General features: G+C 41.4%; 1 protein-coding gene across 2 annotated transcripts in view; it reads right to left on the reverse strand.

Moving 5' to 3' along the window:
• The window catches only part of LOC117532059 (tyrosine-protein kinase fyna), a 58,460-nt gene extending 47,946 nt beyond the window's left edge, over nucleotides 1–10,514 (reverse strand). The window contains exon 1 of one of the 2 annotated variants that reach the window (XM_034195293.1): nucleotides 10,336–10,514. The gene's annotated coding sequence lies outside the window, so the exon portion shown is untranslated. The remainder of the gene's footprint in view (nucleotides 1–10,335) is intronic. The other variant, XM_034195292.1, reaches the window with a different exon arrangement.
• Nucleotides 10,515–17,071: the final 6,557 nt, after the last annotated feature.

The following is a 17,071-nucleotide window of genomic DNA, read 5'->3' on the forward strand; positions in this document are numbered from 1 at the left end:
CAAGATCAGTCTCATATTTATCAACTTTTACCAACATTATGGACTACAGAAACAAAAAGAGAAGTTTGAAGTAGTTTTTCTTAAAGCTATAGTGTGTAGGATTTAGTGTCATCAGGTGGTGAGGTTACAGATTGCATAATGCTGTCATCAGTCATATTTTAATATTCTGTTACATTTTTGCTTCTTTGGCAATGGGGGTTCATTCTCCCTGGCCTCTGCTTGTAATAAGCAATATGCTAGCAGGCTAGTGTCACCATCACTAACTGGTTAACATTAGCATGAACTCAGTACCACCATTGTTAGCAAAGAGATTTTTAATGTAAGTGAAAAAAAATGCATACTTTACATACATTCATGGTTATATAAATACATACATGCTAACACAAAGCTAACGAGCTAATGTTAGCGTGAAAACATGCTGGTATAATAGGCTAATGTTAGCATGTGCTGAATGAGTGCCTCCATTCTGAGCAATGGGATTTATACTGCACAACTTCAGCTAATTTCACGTTGCCTGAAAAAATGACTATGGTCTAATTTCACAGGTGAACCTTGTTAACTTGCGCAAGTTGGGATCCACAAAATTGAACCGCGTGTTATCTGAAACCATGAGTTAATGAGGTTGACCAAAAACATACAGTGGTCTTTATACAGTTGTCTAAACTTTCGGGGTTCACAAATCGACCATGAGTAAAGCCGAAACGCAAGTTACGCATATGCAAGTTAACGGGGTTCACCTGTATGTGTTTTTCAGTTTTCGCAAGACAGAATAACTGATAAAATAAGGATCTGATTAACTAACGTAGAACAGATACACTGATTTGATCATTATAGTATAGATCCTCCATTACACAGAAATTAGATATGAAGGACTCATTCTAAACTCATGAAAATGCTAATTCATTCTTGCAGGTAATTAGACACTAAAGCCCCGTTTACACATAGAGGGTAAGCGCTCCCGGAAGCGTCCCGGAAGAGTTTTTGGCCGTCTTAAGGATCAAACGCCGTTGTTTACACCGGCACTAGGGGGCGTGGCTTAGTTCCGGCTTTACCGGGAATCGTCAAAAAAATTATTCAACATGTCGAATAATTCCGGGAGCGCTCCCGGAGAATTCGCATGACGACGGAGACAACCCGAACAACAGCGTTTGATACTTTTTAATCGCTGTTTCATCTTGCCCCTTCCTGTAGTGCCGCAGTTTACACCGCCATAATTGGCGGCCGGCGTTTTATCCGCGTATTTGCGGCTAGTACGGCGGTCAAAACGTCGGCGAAATGCTCCGCCCCTTTCCACCACAAAAACAGCCCGAACTACCGCGAACTTCGGTCTACGTACTACCCGCGGACAAAACTGTCTATGTGTAAACGGGGCTTTAAGAACAGGAATGCTGTAGGGGCCATTCCATATGAACTCAGCCAGAGGTCCCATGGTGACTGTTTTTGACACTCGTGTAGTTCATGCATTCCTGTGTAGCCAATTCTGGATACCAGTATCTCTGAAACAAGCAAACGTGTCTCTGAAATTTGCTTTCATTGGTAATTTGGGCCCAGGTTTTCAGATTCCGTCATCAGGAAAGGCCTATCTCTTCTAGTTTCTGAGTTATTGGTCTCCAAAGTAGTGAATATTTCATGTGTGAAAATGGAAAAATCAGTTTTCAGGGGGCCATTGTCAGCCTACAATAATTTACAACAGGCTATTCATGGTGGACCCCTTCAGTCTGTGTACAGGACCATCTGCAGTAGGGAACCTGACTCTGCAAAAGTCTTCATTTATAAGTTAGAGCAGTGTTTTTCAACCTTTTTTGAGCCGCGGTACCCTTTTTATATTTACAAAATCCTGTGGCACACCACCAACTAAAATAATATTATAATGCTGTTACCTCTGGTTTTGCGCAAAACCCAATTATCGCAATAGAAAATCAATACAGAAAACATCGCATTTCGAAAATCCTCAAGCATTTTACGCTCTGATCTCGAGTAGGGCTGTCACGATTAGAAATTTCTGGAGACGATTAATTGTCAGACAAATAATTGCGATTGACGAATATATTGTCTATTTTTTTTTTTTCCCCTTCTTTATATTCTACTATTGTAGTATAATTACACAACTCTGGAAGAACGTTTGGCTTCTGTGAGTGGAGAAACTGGGAATGGTGCAACATTTTTATTTTTATCTTCATTTTACATACAGTCCCAACTGTTTCTGATTTGTGGTTGTTTCTGTTGCATTTCTGAAATTGTTTCTCCTCATCAGTCACGTTTTGTGCTTAAACACTACATTAAGCTCAAGACTGAACAAATAAATACCTTTGGAAAATAACAGCTGTTAAAGTTCAGCGTTCTCACCTGCTTTTTGTGATTTGTGCGTCTGAACATTTTTTTTTGTGTGTGTGTATCTCAGTTCATTCATATATTCTCATTTTTTAAATATGTTTTTAAATATATTTGACCGTTTATTTGATCTCATGATCTCATAAATTCAGCATACGACGCGCACATGGTGTGAACAGCACGGTAACGGCAGAGTCACACCTTTAGAGAAAGTTCAGAGAGAAGTAAAAGCTTCACGTTTTCGTTTTGTTAACGTTCACTCCATTTAAAATCCTCTCTCTGCTCCGCGCTCGCTGCGCACTGAACGAGTCGCGCCTGCATTCAGGAATCTCCCTGACCCACCCCCTCCCCTCCCTGACCCACCCCACCCCCTCCCTCGCAGTCTGCAGCCTGTTAACTCCGCCCGCGTGCACACACAGGCACAGACACACACACCAACAGCTCCGCATTTTAGACGGCTTTTGAAGAAGACGGCACTGTTTTAATCGGCCGTCAGCCTCCTTGTTATTGTCCCGCCTTAATCAACCAATCAATCAATCAATCAATTTTTTTTATATAGCGCCAAATCACAACAAACAGTTGCCCCAAGGCGCTTTATATTGTAAGGCAAAGCCATACAATAATTATGTAAAACCCCAACGGTCAAAACAACCCCCTGTGAGCAAGCACTTGGCTACAGTGGGAAGGAAAAACTCCCTTTTAACAGGAAGAAACCTCCAGCAGAACCAGGCTCAGGGAGGGGCAGTCTTCTGCTGGGACTGGTTGGGGCTGAGGGAGAGAATCAGGAAAAAGACATGCTGTGGAGGGGAGCAGAGATCGATCACTAATGATTAAATGCAGAGTGGTGCATACAGAGCAAAAAGAGAAAGAAACAGTGCATCATGGGAACCCCCCAGCAGTCTACGTCTATAGCAGCATAACTAAGGGATGGTTCAGGGTCACCTGATCCAGCCCTAACTATAAGCTTTAGCAAAAAGGAAAGTTTTAAGCCTAATCTTAAAAGTAGAGAGGGTGTCTGTCTCCCTGATCTGAATTGGGAGCTGGTTCCAGAGGAGAGGAGCCTGAAAGCTGAAGGCTCTGCCTCCCATTCTACTCTTACAAACCCTAGGAACTACAAGTAAGCCTGCAGTCTGAGAGCGAAGCGCTCTAATGGGGTAATATGGTACTACGAGGTCCCCAAGATAAGATGGGACCTGATTATTCAAAACCTTATAAGTAAGAAGAAGAATTTTAAATTCTATTCTAGAATTAACAGGAAGCCAATGAAGAGAGGCCAATATGGGTGAGATATGCTCTCTCCTTCTAGTCCCCGTCAGTACTCTAGCTGCAGCATTTTGAATTAACTGAAGGCTTTTTAGGGAACTTTTAGGACAACCTGATAATAATGAATTACAATAGTCCAGCCTAGAGGAAATAAATGCATGAATTAGTTTTTCAGCATCACTCTGAGACAAGACCTTTCTGATTTTAGAGATATTGCGTAAATGCAAAAAAGCAGTCCTACATATTTGTTTAATATGCGCTTTGAATGACATATCCTGATCAAAAATGACTCCAAGATTTCTCACAGTATTACTAGAGGCCAGGGCAATGCCATCCAGAGTAAGGATCTGGTTAGACACCATGTTTCTAAGATTTGTGGGGCCAAGTACAATAACTTCAGTTTTATCTGAGTTTAAAAGCAGGAAATTAGAGGTCATCCATGTCTTTATGTCTGTAAGACAATCCTGCAGTTTAGCTAATTGGTGTGTGTCCTCTGGCTTCATGGATAGATAAAGCTGGGTATCATCTGCGTAACAATGAAAATTTAAGCAATGCTGTCTAATAATACTACCTAAGGGAAGCATGTATAAAGTGAATAAAATTGGTCCTAGCACAGAACCTTGTGGAACTCCATAATTAACCCTAGTCTGTGAAGAAGATTCCCCATGTACATGAACAAATTGTAATCTATTAGACAAATATGATTCAAACCATCGCAGCGCAGTGCCTTTAATACCTATGGCATGCTCTAATCTCTGTAATAAAATTTTATGGTCAACAGTATCAAAAGCAGCACTGAGGTCTAACAGAACAAGCACAGAGATGAGTCCACTGTCCGAGGCCATAAGAAGATCATTTGTAACCTTCACTAATGCTGTTTCTGTACTATGATGAATTCTAAAACCTGACTGAAACTCTTCAAATAGACCATTCCTCTGCAGATGATCAGTTAGCTGTTTTACAACTACCCTTTCAAGAATTCTTAAGACGAAAGCGAGGCTGCAGCACAATGACGTCAGATTCTGAGTCGTTTTATGCTTTGTGGATAAAATAAGTAATTCACGGTAATCGCGAATATGAAAAATAATCGCGAATATGAAAAATACCCACGGCACCCCTGACGATCGATCACGGCACCCCGGTTGAGAATCACTGAGTTAGGGGACTCTAAAAATGGTTCTGGCTGGAAAAAAGACACTTTTTGACCAATATTTGACTGACAAATTCACCATGTGGGCAACTACCCATGCTCATGAAACTTTTTTCTATATAATTGAATATATCTTACAGTCATTTTGCACAAAAAAAAATCAAGTCATTTTCTCATCTCCTTTATATTTAAATACTTTTTTCAAATGTCGAGGTATTTCAGAATCTGAAAGCCTGGGCCCAAGTTACCCAGGAAAGCAAATTTCAGCCAGATATCCTTGCTTATTTCACAGATATTGGCATCCAAATGTGGCTACTCTGGAACATATACAATTCGTGTGTGTCAAAATAGGTGCAACAACCCTTTTTTTTCCAGACACCCTCAAGATTTGCCACTTAACATTTTGCATGTATTCATTATGCATGTAGAGGCACCAACACAATTTTTAAAAGCCAAATCTGCGTTGGTGACAATGGATGATTTCTGGACTTGGGTTGAGTTCATATGCTGTGACCCTGTATTCCATTTCTGCTAATAAATGGTCCTTAATCCTACACATTGTTGCTTTAAATGTGATTTATGACCAAAATGTGATTTATTTTTTATTTCCATGCTTACAGTCTGTCCACTTACATTTTAAGGGCCAAACCTTACACAAGACACACTGCCTTGCTAGTTTCCAGTCAAACAGTGCTCACCTTGTTTAAACCTCATCTGTTCAGCCATTGGTGTATTGGTCTTTAAATGAGGTGTGGCCAGGCACAGTGCTGGAGGACTGCTGTCGTCGACTGTATATATACACCGGACAAAGCCTGTGTGCTGTCACCCATAGGTGTTCTACAGAGACCCGGAAGAGCTGATATGTATCCTGTATATGTGTGTCGCCATGTTGGCAGTGTCAAGGTGCCTTGACACTTGCACGGCTTTGATCCGCACACTTGCATGCACATTGTCGTGACAGTCCCACGCACTGTGTTCCCACCTCGACGCAATGCTTTGTTCCACCATCTGCCACGTGCTCTGTGCTGGATGCTGCATATATAAAATAAATATTTCGTAGCAGATTAATCTTTTTCTCTGCAAGTTGGCTGCTGAAAATGGCTCTAATCGCTTCCTGAATCACAGAGGACCACTCCAGCTGGAGCTGTTTGCGCAAACGCCCTGAATGAGCTGGAGAAAGCCTTCAGAGCTGTCTAAAAAGGTAATTATTTGTCATGTTTACATTGTCATGGCTTGGTAAAACAGTTGCATGTTCTTTCCTTATTTTGTGCAGCTGTAAAAGTATGTTTATGATAGATTTAACATCTTGTTATAATCGTTCAGATGAGCTGCGCAACCGCTCGCTCTGTTCACTTCTTTACTCGACGAGTTGCACGTAGTGTTGGCGAGCAGATCGCGCCACGTTGCACGACATTTATGCGTGAAAGATTTTTTGAACATTTCAAAATTCTCTTTGCGGAGTTGCATGAGCCAGCATCCCTGTCACATTCAGTCTACACCCCGTAAAGACAAGTTTACTCTCCTATATGACAAAGTGCATGCATCAAAGTCATGCAAGTGTCAGGGTACCTTTAGGCATTTACACGAAGAACCCATGGATAAAGACGTGGAGTGCATGTGTGACGAAAGAAGCCTGAACACGCCCTATGTTTTTTCATTTTTCAATTTTTTAAAATTATTTTCATTTATACAGCGCCAAATCACAACAACGTTGCCTCACGGCACTTCACACAAGTAAGGTCTAACCTTGCCAACCCCTAGAGCAAGCACACAGGTGACAGTGGCAAGGAAAAATCTCCCTCTGGTGATTTGAGGAAGAAACCTCAAGCAGACCAGACTCAGAGGGGTGACCCTCTGCTTGGGCCATGCTACCAACACAATTGACAAAAACAAATGTACAGGAAATTTTTGGCATCCATGCCAGTGCACAGGACGAGAGGCTTGCAGAAAAACACACCACACACTAAAAGACTCAGACTTTAGTGAGTCTGAAAAAGCTAAGCAAACTGGCTAATTTCGACTCGGCTTTTTATTAAATCATATTTTGAGAACTGTGGGATGGTGCTCATAGCTGAGCTGCTTATTTTCTCAATAATCCTGCATTAATGGGACTTAACGGCTCACACTACCAATAGCTGCTAAAAATGCTAATGCCGTTTATATGCAACATTAAATAAGAAAAGAATTTCACTGAGTGTGAACACTGCAGCAGGGCCGTTTTCTGCTCTATTAGAATGTCTCACCACATAACCAGCCATATTATTCCAGGTGTTTGTCATAAAATGCTTAAAACCACAGACAGACCTCCGTAACAGCTCACAGCCGCTGCTTTCAGACTCTGCAGATGTCCCAATAGTGCACTCTATGCATGAGAGCTGGGATCGGCTCAGCAGCTGTCACTCAAAATGACCACACCCCTAATTTTACAGAAATTTATTGCTGAAAACATCTTAAACTAAGAAGTCTAAAATAAAATCACTCACTCTCTGCCCACCGTACAGTTGTCATGAAGGAGGAAACCATCTATAGAGACCAAAACCATGCTAGGTTGTAAACACATTTTAATTCTGCTCTGAAGGTGGACATTTTAACATTGACTTTAATATGAACTTGGTCACTTTTGGAGCCAATTTCAAATGGCCAGTCAAGAACCTGCAACTATTTCTTCTTCCAGGTGGGCTTCATCTGAGGCCATCAAAGTTTACTGCTTGTTGTCAGGCAGCAGAAAGTGACTGTGCCATAGACCACCAAAACCCTAGACTGACATAAAACTGAAATGAAAACAAAAATGAAAAACAAAAGTAAGACTTAACAGAAAAATAAAAAAAAATCAGTTTCCTCAACAGAAACCCTCTCACTTCTGTCACCTACTGAGTCCACCATCTAAACACCAATGCACCAGGTTGAGGAATAAGCAATTCTTGTAGGGAATTACAGACAACAGTCTAGTTGGTTTAATTCATGTTTTGCCCAAAACACACCCACGATTAAATTAAGAGACTGAATTTGCATTATGCACGTCATTATGTGGATAAGTTATGTGATGTGTAAATGGCAAAGTGAACTGAATGCTTAAATTTCATTCCGCTGTGCATTTTAGACTGCACCCTATAGCTCATCAAGATAGGGCCCAGAATTTCCTCTTTGAAATACATTTGGTCATTTGAGCCTTCACAGTACTGCATAAGAAGTTACAAGGTATTTTTTGCTTGTTTGTTATTGTATCTACATGAAAAACCTAACTTGTATTCAGCTGTATTTTATATTGTCATCCACTGTACATTTAATCATTGAAAGTATGTTGAAAACCCCTGTTTAAAGTATAGAAATTCAGCTTTAATATTATTTGGAAAAACACAAAACTGTTGTTATCACTGCACTTCCATGCAAGTCACCATGACTGGCATCTGATTTTCAGAAGAGTATCCTGTATCATACATCTCTCCAGGGGTGGTGGCTCAGTGGTTAGTGCACTTGGTTTCAGTGCCAAACCCCACCCCTGCCACATTTCTCCATGTAATGTGGAGTTGTGTCAGGAAGCACATTCAGCGTAAAACTTGTGCCATTTCTACATGCTGATCCACCTCGGATTTGCTGTGGTGACCCCGAGTGCAAACAAGGGAGCAGCCGAAGGAACCTACTTTATCTTGTATCATTTATCTCTCTGCAAGCTAATAAGATGTCTTTTAAAAAATATTTAGAAAATTAGTTTCCACAAATAACCCAGATACTGTGGTGGTTTGCACAATTAAAAAAATTCTCTGTCATTTTAAATGGAAAGACTTTAATTCTGAAAACAGTTTAAGTGTATCTTCTACAGCAAATGCTTTTTACTGTAGAAGATACAGCAAAAAAAAGGGGGGGGGGGGGTACAAAAATAAGACATTTAAAATAACTACTTGCTACATCGCCTTTCTAGACTAGCTTGTACAGAAGAAGTGTTGTATGGCTGGGGGGGCCTGGCTGCCGGTTTGTCATTTGGTTTCCTCCCAGGTGGCGTGCATTTGGGACTGAGTGGCTGTGTTGCTGAGGCTGTTAGGACTTCACCCTGATCACCTGCGACTCGTCAGGACTCACAGCTGAGGTGCATCTGGAGGGATTGGAGTATGTTGGCATTTAAGACTGAAGTGCACAGTGTGCATTTGCCAGAGACTCGACCTTGTGACCAGACGGGTGAGATCGTCGTCTCGGGAGCCATCTCATCAGCAGCGGACGCTGAGAATGTCCAGGTTTGATGCACGGTCTGTGAAAGAGGAGAGGGTGAGGTCTCACGCTCGTCAGCACACTTCCTGAGGTACGTTGGATTTTGTGACTAACAGTTATACAGTCAGTAAATGTGGTGTCCCTCACACCTTATTGTATTGAGCTGTATGTTAGTCATGTATCAGCTTCCACTGCTGTGGTGATTTGTGAACGAGATGTTCCATGCCTGCAGGTTGGAAGCTGATCAGTAATCAAGCCAGGAAGTGTTTGCTGTTTGTACACCTTTAAGTGTTCTGTGTGTAGAGTGTGGACTCACATAATGGTTCCTTCTTTCACAGACTCGGTTGTTGCGGCCACCTGGGGGGTGTCGGCGGGGTCCTTGGGTCCGAAACAGCTTCTGGCTCCGGACCATTAGCGCTGCTGGGAGCGCACCACGCCAGACCGCACTTTTTATTATTATTATGGTCACTGTTATGTATTAAATTCAGTTAGCCTTTGTACCGTGCTCTGCTTATTTCATACTGGGTCCTTCAAACGCTGGTCGGTTCTCCGAGCTGCGTCCGACACATAACAAGAAGGTCAAAATGACTTCAATCCAACTTTCATTTACTGTATTCTGAAGATAACTGAATGCAGCATAAAGCACAACCCAGCATAAAGGCTATCTCAGGATTTAATCGCAGTTAAAAACCGCCACTGTCTGCTTCATGAGCTGTATCCGGCCCCCGTGCCGCCAGTTAGAGACCAATATTTAAGAATAAACTGGTGAAAACTGAATTTTTTAATTCACAGGTGGCAACTGTGTGCGTACTGAACATAAAGGCTGAATATTGAGTTTAAAAAAAAAAGGATGTGAATTATAATCCAAATAATCAGACAGACAGTCTAAGTAGACATAAAGTGAGGCTTCATCCAGCCTACATTGTTTTCCAACAACAAAAAAGGGCTTCACCTCCAGACATTTGACAACCCGATTCACAAAGCATCCACTTAATATTTAACAGCATGCAAACGCTTTTAATGTTGAAGCATATGGCAGTGATTTCAGGCAGTCTGCAGGCCATTGTGGCGTTTGTGTGCATGGCCTGAGCGGTCAGCTGTGTTCTGCAGCACATCCATCCCCGCTGCTGCAACACAACAGCCTCCACAGTCACGGCAAAAACATCCACGACCAGCAGCGCGCACACAACCATCTGCCTCTTCTACTTTTCTGTCACACTCATCCACCTCCAGCAGCGGGAGACGTGGACAAACTGGCTCCAATGCGGCGACCCACAATGTGTTATTTATCGCACGAGATGAATTCATCTGGCGGCGCAGAAGGAACACACGGCTGCACCAAAAGCAAAGTCTACACAGGGGGGAGGGAGGAAAAAAAACGTGCTTACCGCAGGAAATTCACATTAATCCATCGGAGTTTCCACACAGGTTTTAGTAGCAACAATCGCCGGTATTTTTCTACTCTCTGTCAGTGTTTCTTTTTTTTCGCATTGAGAGAATAGTATTCACAAGCTCCTGTGGCCGTGCGTACAGATGATGACGATGGCGACCAGCGTCAAGCTCACAGCAATAGCACAGAAGACTAACGGCGGCCCTTTCAAAATAAAACTCGTGCTTCATTGAGACGCGCATGCGGAGGAAACTCAAATGTGTTAAATTTTTTTTGGGCATCTCTGAAGGGCCATGAATTCCTTTGAAGAGCCATAAATTAATCTATGGTGGGGGGTGGCACGGGCCAAAAATAAAAGTTTATATGTGAAACACACTCGTCTTCAACCGCTTAGTCCAATTAAGGGTCGCGGGGGGCTGGAGCCTATCCCAGCAGGCATAGAGCGTGAGGCGGGTTACACCCAGGACAGGACGCCAGTCTGTCACAGGGCTACAAACAGACAAACAAATGCATTCACACCCACTCGCACAACTATGGACTATTTAAAGTTTCCAATCCACCTAACCTGCATGTCTTTGGATGTGGAAGGAAACCGGAGCACCCGGAGGAAACCCATGCAAACACGGGGAGAACATGCAAACTCCACACAGAAAGGCCACAGATGGGAATTGAACCCATGACCTTCTCGCTGTGAGGCAGCAGTGCCAACCACTAAGCCACCGTGCTGCCCTGTATTATGCTATATTTAAATCTAAAAATACCAAGCCCTGCGACAGGATGTTCTGTCCAGGATGTACCACACCTCAGGCCCATGACTGCTGAGATAGGCTCCAGCACCCCCCTCCCCCCATGACCAATTAGTTGGAGTAAGCGGTATAGAAAATGGATGGATAAAATACCAAAATAAATAAAGACACTACTCCTGACAGTAATTTATTGTTTGACAGTGAGCTTGTCATTTCATTGTGTTGTCATAAAAAAGGAATGCACAACAGTATGGGTGCTGACTACACAAATAAATATTAATAACAAAGCCAAAGGTGTCACTCAACAAAAATATAAACGCAACACTTTTGGTTTTGCTCCCATTTCGTATGAGATGAACTCAAAGATCTAAAACTTTTTCCACATACACAATATCACCATTTCCCTCAAATATTGTTCACAAACCAGTCTAAATCTGTGATAGTGAGCACTTCTCCTTTGCTGAGATAATCCATCCCACCTCACAGGTGTGCCATATCAAGATGCTGATTAGACACCATGATTAGTGCACAGGTGTGCCTTAGACTGCCCACAATAAAAGGCCACTCTGAAAGGTGCAGTTTTATCACACAGCACAATGCCACAGATGTCACAAGATTTGAGGGAGCGTGCAATTGGCATGCTGACAGCAGGAATGTAAACCAAAGCTGTTGCTCGTGTATTGAATGTTCATTTCTCTACCATAAGCCGTCTCCAAAGGCGTTTCAGAGAATTTGGCAGTACATCCAACCAGCCTCACAACCGCAGACCACGTGTAACCACACCAGCCCAGGACCTCCACATCCAGCATGTTCACCTCCAAGATCGTCTGAGACCAGCCACTCGGACAGCTGCTGAAACAATCGGTTTGCATAACCAAAGAATTACTGCACAAACTGTCAGAAACCGTCTCAGGGAAGCTCATCTGCATGCTCGTCGTCCTCATCGGGGTCTCGACCTGACTCCAGTTCGTCGTCGTAACCAACTTGAGTGGTCAAATGCTCACATTCGCTGGCGTTTGGCACGTTGGAGAGGTGTTCTCTTCACGGATGAATCCCGGTTCACACTGTCCAGGGCAGATGGCAGACAGCGCGTGTGGAGTCGTGTGGGTGAGTGGTTTTCTGATGTCAGTGTTGTGGATCGAGTGGCCCATGGTGGCGGTGGGGTTATGATATGGGCAGGCGTCTGTTATGGACAAAGAACACAGGTGCATTTTATTGATGGCATTTTGAATGCACAGAGATACCGTGACGAGATCCTGAGGCCCATTGTTGTGCCACATCCAAGAACATCACCTCATGTTGCAGCAGGATAATGCACGGCCCCATGTTGCAAGGATCTGGACACAATTCTTGGAAGCTGAAAATGTCCCAGTTCTTGCATGGCCGGCATACTCACCGGACATGTCACCCATTGAGCATGTTTGGGATGCTCTGGACCGGCGTATACGACAGCGTGTACCAGTTCCTGCCAATATCCAGCAACTTCGCACAGCCATTGAAGAGGAGTGGACCAACATTCCACAGGCCACAATTGACAACCTGATCAACTCTATGCGAAGGAGATGTGTTGCACTGCATGAGGCAAATGGTGGTCACACCCGATACTGACTGGTATCCCCCCCAATAAAACAAAACTGCACCTTTCAGAGTGGCCTTTTATTGTGGGCAGTCTAAGGCACACCTGTGCACTAATCATGGTGTCTAATCAGCATCTTGATATGGCACACCTGTGAGATGGGATGGATTATCTCAGCAAAGGAGAAGTGCTCACTATCACAGATTTAGACTGGTTTGTGAACAATATTTGAGGGAAATGGTGATATTGTGTATGTGGAAAAAGTTTTAGATCTTTGAGTTCATCTCATACAAAATGGGAGCAAAACCAAAAGTGTTGCGTTTATATTTTTGTTGAGTGTATATATATATATATAAACAAAAAAACATTTATTGTGTAATAATTTCCAGCAGCCTTGGGCTATTCACTGTACTCTAAAATAAAATGTAACAAATTATCTTCATCTAACATATGAAAAAAAATTAAACAGGTCGATTTTGACATCAAACTCTCTGGATTGATTAGGAAGAACAAAGCTAAGTCCTTAGTTCTACAAACTGAAAAGCTCGCAGGTCTGTTGTTTACTATTCAATCTGTCTGACAGTAACACTGGTGAACACCAGACACATTGTTTGCTGATTGTTATGCTCCGGTCATAATTTGGGATGAACTATGCAACAGAATGGGAATATAACACCGGAATTAAGAAATGGATAGAACGTGTAGCTGTGTATGGCACCAAAAACCTTTCATTGCTACAAATTAGTAATGGCTAACTCGGACCTTTGCTTTGAAACATTTCAAATAATTTCAAACTATATCAAAAGGGGTTTCAAAATTAATGTTTCCAAAGTTTCCATTTGATTTGGCCTCTCTGGTGTGGTGTTGAAACATATTAAAATGATTGGCTATGCTCGAAGACTGGATCTGAAGACCCAATCCCCCCCCCCCCCACACCCCCCCCCCCCCCCCCCAACAACCAACTGGTGTTGTCCTGCATGTCTGCGTTGATTTAATACATCTCAAAAAAGATGTTGCTCTGTATTGTTAAAAATGTTTTTTATTAGTGTGACCTAAACAGTGGGTCACCCCCTTGAGTCTGGACTGCTTGAGGTTTCTTCCTCAAAATGATCAGAGTGAGTTTTTCCTTACCACTGTCGCCTGTGTGCTTGCTCTAGCGGTTGGTAAGGTTAGACCTTACTTGTGTGAAGCGCCTTGAGGCAGCTTTGTTGTGATTTGGTGCAAAATAAATGAAATCAATTAATTAAAAAAATTACGTGGTGACCAAGTGGTTAATGCGCTTGGTTTCAGTTCAGAAAGTTCCGGGTTCAAATCCCACCCCTGCCACATTTCTCCATGTAATGTGGAGTTGCGTTAGGAAGGGCATCCGGCATAAAACCTGTGCCAATTCAACATGCAGATCCACCTTGGATTTGCTGTGGCGACCCCGAGTGCAAACAAGGGAGCAGCCGAAGGAACTTACCTGGGATCATACTGAATTTTAGTGCAAGATCTGCACTATCATGCACCCTGATTATATATGCCTAATAAATAGAAATAATATGCAGGTTTTATTTGACCAAAATCCAATGAATGTGTCTATTAACAAAGTGATGTATGAGCTTTTTTTATTATTATAATTTTTCCATTTGAGAATTTTTGTGCTTTTATTTTGACTTTCCGATTAGTTTTACTTTCGGGTTTATGTCCGGTTATTGACGCAGCGGTGGCTGTGCCCGGCTGCGGGTCCACACAGACCAGAGAGCTTTGATTGGCACCGGCTTCCACCAATCACAGATCATAATGTATAGCAGACTACCTCCTCCTCCTTTTTTGGAGTGACTGAAAAACAAGGCATGGTCAGGTCGAAAATAGTCTGTTCTCATGATGAGAGCTCTGTCTGCAGTCACTCCGGCCCATTCCAACGAGTTGGACTGAGACATTTATGCAAGATTAATAAAATGTGTGTTTAAACCAAAGGAAATGCACAATCCGTTTGAGATAACCTTGATTTTTGGGGTTTGTGTGCAACAGCAGCTGATGTTTAGGCTAACGTGCCCATTGAGATCTTTTGTTGCTATTAAACTACACTCTGAGTGCATACCTCAACCAACACGATCCTTTCCCACTGGGAGTAACAATATTATCATAAATTATATCACTCCTGAGTTAAATTTCACATAATTCCTCGACAAATGACGTGATGATTATGTGGTCACCCTTGTTTGTTTTGTCTTTACTCGCAAAAGATCCCAAATTGGTTTATGAATTAGGATTTGTGGCGAGATCCTGGGTCCAGGAAGAGTTGACTATTCATTTGCTGATATTTTTCTTTTTTTTTTTTTTTTTTTTTTTTTTTTTTTTTTTTTGTGAGAGAGGTTTTCCTTTACATTTTTCCTTTGTATCCTTGCTTTGTGACATCATGTTTGTGTGCGAGTGTCTCTATGACATATGTATGACAGGTTTGACTGGGTTCAGTGACACAGAAAGGTCCAAGGTTCAACAGCTTGTTTCCCTGTCCACCTAAAATTAGACATTACTCGAAAATAAAAAATCTATTATGTAGCGGAGATGGAAAACCTCAGTTTCAGTGAGTAAAAGTCTGACCGTGTATTGCTCCTCTCTGTGCACATAAACATGATTTCATTGATTAGCTCATCTACCTGCCTGAAGAAATTTCGAATTCCTGAAAAAAAAAAAATCCATTTTATTTTTTGCAGTGTTAAATGTCACCACCTGTATCTGCTCCAAAATTGTGACCCATGATTGGTTGAGCTCATGAGAGATAACACACATTCACTTTAGTACAAAAAGTCAAAATTTAAAAATACTCCAGTCATATTGAAATGTATACCAAATTATTTGTCTGATCATAAAGATTCCAAAAAGGCATAGTTTGGACTTTCAATGACTGAATGTTTTGGAGTTATGGGGCAAAATCAGCAAAAATAGTGACAAAAGTCAATTTCAGTTTGAATGGGGACAAAAGTTAAAGTTGCTCCAATTTTGGTAAAAAGTTATGCAAATTATTAGTTGAGCTGATAGGGTTCTACAAAGAGTTTTCACCATTTTCCTGTTTTTACCCCATAACTCCATACCATTCAGTCATAGATAGTCCAAACTATACCCTTTTGGAATCTTTAGGATCAAACAAATAATGTGGTATACTTTTCAAAATGATTGGAACTTTTTAAATGTTTTGACTCCATGTGATCCTTCATTGACCCCTAACAAGGCCATAGTTACCACCCTCGGATGGCTGTCATACATTTTGTGTAAGTCATGATACATGGAGGCTGGATTGTAAGTGTTGTTTAACCACCCTAAGTTGTATCAATTGGGTCAAAATTGCCTTCTGTCTTATGGAGTACTTAAGTCAAAGACAAGCTTCTGATTGAGAAAACATGGCTGCTAGCAAACATGTATAATTCTTTTATAGCAGTTATAACTGATTCAACCTACTGAGATGGAAGTGCAATCCAGAAGAACAATGATTATGCACACTGTAATAATAGCTGAGGGCCATAATCACACAGCTTATGAACCATATCTGGCCCTCAGGCTACCAGTTTGAGACCTTTAGTTTAATGATAAAAGAAACCATTTTTTATGTTTCTGCCTCAAAGATGATTTAATGCCTCAAAGAACCATCATGACCTTTTGCGATAGCTTGGTTCTTGTTTTAGATATTACCCAAGCTGAAGTGTCAGAATGTCCAAATTCATGTTTTCACTCACATTAGAAAGGAGCCTAAAGACAGCTGAACACACTGTTTTCTTTCATATAATCATATTTAAAAGCTTTTGCTTTTGCTTTATAATTATTACCAAATTTTATTTGTGAATTACAATGACCAAAATTCATTTAAATCATGTGTTTTGGAGCTATTACTCACCAGGCTACCAAAATCAAATCTGTTGAAAAATGATTAAAAAACAAAAAGAAACAAACATTATTTTTAGATTTGTAATCATATAATGTTGATGGTGGTACAAATGATAATGGAAAGTATGTCTTATTTGACATCTCTACTACTATAAGCTACAGTTTGGTCATCCTAGTGTCTCAAGGTTCTTGAAATGGAGCAATATCTCCACCTGGTGGACATTTGCCTTTGGTGCAAGTACAATAGAATTTTACCAAGAGTTGTTGTCGAGTGATAACCCTGAACATTGAAGTCTGCTACTTGGATGTAAAAATTTAAATCTTGTTCAGACAGTGTACATTTGGAATGACAGATGCTCATTAGTAGGGATGTGATAATAATGTATATCATAGCACAAAATTCTGCAATACAAAATGGGAAAAATATGAAACATGCAGCTGAAATAGTGTCTAATATGAAGTATATGAAATTAAAAATGGATTTTTCATGAATAGGTATTTTAATTATGTATTATAAGATTCTCTCCACACTACACACCACAAACTGA

The sequence above is a fragment of the Thalassophryne amazonica genome, chromosome 19 (genome assembly GCF_902500255.1).
Source record: "Thalassophryne amazonica chromosome 19, fThaAma1.1, whole genome shotgun sequence".
NCBI classification, from domain to species: Eukaryota; Metazoa; Chordata; class Actinopteri; order Batrachoidiformes; family Batrachoididae; genus Thalassophryne; species Thalassophryne amazonica.